Below are 6,000 nucleotides of genomic sequence, written 5' to 3' on the forward strand. Positions count from 1 at the left end.
GGCTTTTAGCCTTTCTCACTTTATCCCTACATGTTCTGACCTCACTAAGGTAGCTTTCCTTGCTAATCCCACCCTTCTTCCACTCCTTGTAGGCTTTCTGCTTTTTCTTAATTACCTCTCTGAGATGCTTGCTCATCCAGCTTGGTCTACAACTCCTGCCTATGTTTTTTTTTCCCCTTTCTTGGGATGCAGGCTTCTGATAGTTTCTGCAACTGCGACTTAAAGTAATTCCAGGCCTCCTCTGCATTTAGATCCACAAGTTCTTCAGTCCAGTCCACTTCCCTAAGTAATTTCCTTAATTCTTTAAAGTTAGCCCTTTTGAAGTAAAAAACCCTAGTCCCAAGATCTATTTTTGTTTATCCTTCCATCTAGTTTGAACTGAATTAGCTCATGATCACTCAAACCAAGGTTGTCCCCTACAACCATTTCTTCTATGAGGTCCTCATTACTCACAAAAACCAAATCTAAAATGGCATCCCCTCTTGTTGGTTCTTCAACTACTTGGTGAAGAAATCCATCTGCTATCACATCCAGAAAAATCTGAGCCCTATTATTCTTGCTAGCACTTGTCCTCCATTCTATATCTGGGAAGTTAAAGTCTCCCATGATCACACATTTCCCATTAGTGTTTACTTCATTAAAAACATTAAAGAGGTCTCTATCCTTATCCAAATCAGATCCCGGCGGTCTGTAGCACACCCCAAGCACTATCTCAGGGGAGGCTCTGGTAGCTTTCTTTCCCAGTGTGATTTTTGCTCAGACAGACTCTGACTTGTCCATTCCATCACTTCTTATTTCTTTACAGTTAACCTCCTCATTGATGTACAATGCTACTCCACCACCTTTGCCTTTATTTCTGTCTTTCCTAAACAGCACATAGCCTTCAATACCTGTACTCCAGTCATGACTACTATTCCACCATGTTTCTGTTATCCCAATAATATCCGGTTTCACTTCCTGCACCAGTAGCTCTAGTTCCTCCATTTTTGTTCCCTAGGCTCCTCGCATTAGTGTACAGACATTTTAATTTTTGCCGTTTGGCTTCACTGACATTCTTTATCTTGTTAGGCAAAGACATTCTACCACCAGCATCCCCTGTTAGTCTGCTATCTACACTACCCTTCCTCCTTGTCTCAATTCTTCTGTCCACAGCTGTATTCCCTCTTACTTTGTTTACTTCCCTCTCAAGGTTAAATTCCGGCGTGGAGATCTCCTGGACATCTCCCAACCATCTCCCCCAAATTCCTAGTTTAAAGCTCTCTTAATCAGTTCGGCGAGCCTCCATCCTAGAAGTCTATTTCCCTCCTTACTCAGGTGAAGTCCATCCCGAGAGAACAGTCTTCTGTCCGTAAATGCTTCCCAATGGCCCTACATCCCAAAGCCCTCCTTATAGCACCACTGCCTGAGCCATCTGTTAACCGCCATAATCTTGTTACACCTTTGTTGCCCTTCTCTAGGAACTGGCAGAATCCCACTGAAGATCACTTGAGCCTCGATTTCCTTAAGTGTCTTCCCCAGTCTGGCATAGTCTCCCTTGGTACATTCCAGAGAGTATCTAGCCGTATCATTCGTTCCCACATGAAGGACAATCAATGGATTCTGTCCTGCTCCCGCTAGGTTCCTTTTCAGCCTCAGGTCCACATGCTGTATCTCAGCACCCGGCAGATAGCACACCCTTCTGTTCTCCCGATCAGCTCTAGTTACAGGCCTGTCTATTCTTCTCAGTAAGGAGTCTCCAATCACGTAGACCTGCCTTTTCCTGGTGACAGTGTGATTCTCCAGTCTATTCCTCACACCCACTGGCTGCAAGTCCTCTCGATTCCTATTCACCCTTGCAATCCTCCTGGGGCTTATATTTGGTTTTGCCTCTATTGACTCCTCCCCTCCTCTTGTAGGACTATCAGCTCTTCTCTTTTTCCTTGCCCTCTCTCCTTCAGCGACCACCTGCTGTGCCCCTTCTTCATTTTCCAACTCTGCAAACCTGTTCCTGAGTTCTATTTCTCCTTCACTGGCCCGTCTTTTCCTCTGCCTGGTCTTCTTAGTCACATGCTTCCACCATCCACTTTCCTCCCCCTGCAGTCTCTCCTCTGAATTCTTTGGTCCTGCTTCCATCTGCATGTCTGAGCTTATCCCTTCAGCCCCCTCGTGTCTGTGCTCCATCATCTGCTCAAACCCCCTTCTAAACTCAACCAGAGTTTCCACCTGCATCTCCAGTCCTCTGATCTTTTCTTCCATCAGCTCTATCAGGCGGCACTTCATGGAGACAAAACTCTTTTCAGGTACCCCTTCCAGGATCACGTACATGCCGCAGCTTCCACATCCAGTCACCCTCATTGTGTCTTTCACTGCTACCTCTGTATCACTCATAGCCTTCCCACCTAAAGCCTGGTAGTGCACGGAACAAAACACAACCCCCCAGCAGGCACCAGACCACCACCCACTCCTTTACCTAGCCTGTCAGTCCTTCTGTCCTAGTCTCCCCTGCAACCTCCCCCTGGAAACTCCCTCTGAAACTCCCCTGTTAACAGCTCTGTTGGCTGGCTCCTGTGCCTGCTGCAGCTGTCTGTGTGCTGCCTGACTGGCTGGCTACTTTTATAAGACCCCTAATCAGGTAAGCCCCGCCCCCTAATCAGGGCTCCGCTGCTCTCCCAGCACACTGCTCCTAGCAGCCTCCACAAACACACACACACACACACACACACTACACAATACAATCCACAAACTACAAAAACCTGCTCCTCCAACAGAACTCCCTCTGAAACTCCCCTGTTGGCAGCTCTGTTTGCTGGCTCCTGTGCTGCTGCAGCTAAATGTAGTTGGGTTCGTTGTACAATAAAGCATTTGTGGATGATATGCCATTTTTGGCTTGTTAACATCAACAAGTATTTTATCGAATAATTTGATGTGTTTGACTCTTCCTGTGAGGTTGACAGGCAGTTTAATAATTCACTCATGGGCTGAGGGAAATCAAGGGAAGGTTAAAAGGAATTATTGCATCTAGACCATTCACTGTTAAATTAGATGTTATTATATTTGTCTTTGTCTCCCTGCATCCAGTTCAGTGTATGCTAGTGTAACTAAATTAAACTGTTGTTGTTGTATCTCTTTCATGCCCTCTAACTCTAATTACCTTTACATTAAGTAGACTAGTATTCATAATCAACATAAGATCAAAAAGACTGTATTTAGCATTTAGATTAAAAAAAATTACTTGATAACATATTGTTAATGAAAGATCTGGATGTCTGTAACCATATGATTATGTATGTCTTTGTAATGGAATGGCCCACCAACATTAAAACTTTGAATGAAAAGCTCGTTAGCTTCAGAGCATGATCATTATGTAGGACAGTGAAGGATCCACAAAACTTTGTCTGCACTGGGTCAACACAGCAAGAACCTATGCTGGACTAGAGACAAGTAGTAGACTGTTTTCTTCTATAAGAAGGCACACAGAGTGACCCTTTTATCTCTGATCCATCTAAACACGGTCGGGGGTGTTCCAGATACAAGACTGAGATCCCTAAAAACATTTTGGGAAGCCCTGAGAGATTTATGAAAAGACTCTGAGACTGGCAGATTGTTATCTCTGCTATCGTTTGAACTACAAGCTCTAATTTACCTGTAATAGTTCATCTGCTTTAATCTTGCAATAACTCTAATTTTTTCTTCGCTTATAATTCTTTAGTTTTAGTTTACTAAAGGGTTGGCTACAGCGCTGTTTTTGGGGAAGATCCTGAGAATCTGTTGAGTTGGATGAGTAACTGACCCCTTGGGGTTGAAAGAATCTAATATGTGATGAAATTTGGTTTTAACAACCTTTTCATCATAAAGTCCAGTTTGTCTGGGTGGTAGAGAGGGGCAGGAGTGTCTAAGGGGACTGTTTGAGACTTCATGGCCAGGTTAATATAGTAATCCAGGAGCGTACATTTGTTTTACTGAGAAAATGTCTGCTTCTTCACTGTTCAACATTTTTCCTTTGGTGACTTGCAGTGATGCAATAATCTTTGCAATATATGTACTAAAAATATCATTCGTGTATTGACTATGGGAGCTGCAAGGGGACCGTGCCTGCGATGGTCAAAGTAAACAAAATGTTTCGTGGCCTACCAGCAGATTACCCCAATGGGCTGCGTGCCAAAGATTGCAGACCCCCGTTTTATTACATAGTGTGATGGGACAAGGCCAGATGGCTACAGTAAAGTACTGAGAAACAGGTATGTTAGCCCCAGGCTAAACAAATCCCTAGGACCCTGGTAACCAAATGGCAGTTGCTCCAGGTTAATCAAGGCACCTGGGACCAATTAAGATCTTTTGAGAAGGCAGTGGAGATAGCTACTTTTATTAGAACACCTGCAGCCAATCAAAGCAGGCTAATCAGGGCACCTGGGTTTAAAAAGGAGCTCACTCCAGTCAGGCTGGAATGAGCCAGAGGAGAAGGAGCGTGTGTGAGGAGCTGGGAGCAAGAGGGCAAGGAGCTGAGAGTGAGAGTGAGAGAGAGAGTGTACTGCTGGAGGATTAAGGAGAACAAGCATTATCAGAAACAAGGAGGAAGGTCCTGTGGTGAGGATAAAGACGGTATTTGGAGGAGGACATGGGGAAGTAGCCCAGGGAGTTGTAGCGGTCATGCAGCTGTTACAGGAGGCACTATAGACAGCTGCGATCCACAGGGCCCTGGGCTGGAACCCGGAGTAGAGAGTGGGCCCAGGTTCCCTTCCCAAACCTCCCAACTTCTGATCAGACACAGGAGGAGCTGACCCAGACTGTGGGTTCCACAAGAGGGGAAGATCACTGAGGTGAGCAAATCCGCTAATAAGCTCAGGACCTACCTACAAGGTAGAGGAGGAACTTTGTCACAACAGGTTAAGAATAACTTCAAGTTCAGCAACTGGGAAAAAGCACAGTATACACTTTTCATATTAGCACTGATTATAAAGGGATAAGTAAAAAAAACCCTGCCCACTTCTAACGTATTACGCATTATTAATGTCAATGCAGCTTCACTGTGTTTGTCTTGTGTACAGGTGATTTTAAAAATGCTCCACTTTGAGATTCTTCCTTTACTCTGTATTGTGTATCTCAGATACATGGCCTGCATCTGAGTTAGGCCCTGATCCTGAGGACATGCATGTGAATAACTTTACACATATGCAGAAGCACTTTCAGGTTTATCTTAACCAAAGAGGAAGCAGTCTAGTGAAATAAAAATTACAGTACAATGTTTAAAAGAGATACTATCCCAATCTTTTTTTTAAAAAAAATAGTGTTAGCTTGTTTTTAAAGTTTTGCCTAAATGAATTGCTCAGCATGCAAAAAATCTGCAACCAAATAAAAACTTTCTAAAGGCTATTTACAGACATAGGACATAGGATTCTAAATTGGCTCGTTGTTTGTAAATTGGGAAGAAATATAAAAATTTTGAGATTGCAGGATAATACTGCTGTCATTTACAGAATGATATTACTGTTGCCGGCAGATAACTGCCTGAGGCCAAGCAACAGCGGGGGGGGGGGAGGGAGGGGTCCGTTGCCTGGTGTGCCGTGCCAATAAACACACCAGGGTGGAGAAGCAAACCAAATTTATTTGAGATCTCAAAGCGGTGCAGGGAGAATGACTCAGATCAAGCACATCTAAAATAAGCAGTCTGTTCCTTTATATCCATGAGAACTTTTCTCATTGACTAACAATCCCCCGTTTCCCCTCCCTCTTCTGTCCAGCTGCAGCATTCTCTTCTCACACATTTCTTTGTTTTCCCCCTCCCTCTCCCCCTTTCTATTGCAGAGACATGTATGCTGTATCTAAAAGTGGCCTTGAAACTTGCTTCAGCCTAGCTTCAATGTATTACAGCAGAGAACTGGCTGTTACAACCAACAACTAACTGCTAACATTATATTTTTGCAACTATTAGTACATTAGGTTACACTAGGTTACACTAGGTTACACAAAGTGTTGAACATGGAGGAACAATGGTTCACTAAGGCCTACAACAGGAGGGCTTCA

Source organism: Gopherus evgoodei, chromosome 3 (genome assembly GCF_007399415.2).
Source record: "Gopherus evgoodei ecotype Sinaloan lineage chromosome 3, rGopEvg1_v1.p, whole genome shotgun sequence".
Taxonomy (NCBI): domain Eukaryota; kingdom Metazoa; phylum Chordata; order Testudines; family Testudinidae; genus Gopherus; species Gopherus evgoodei.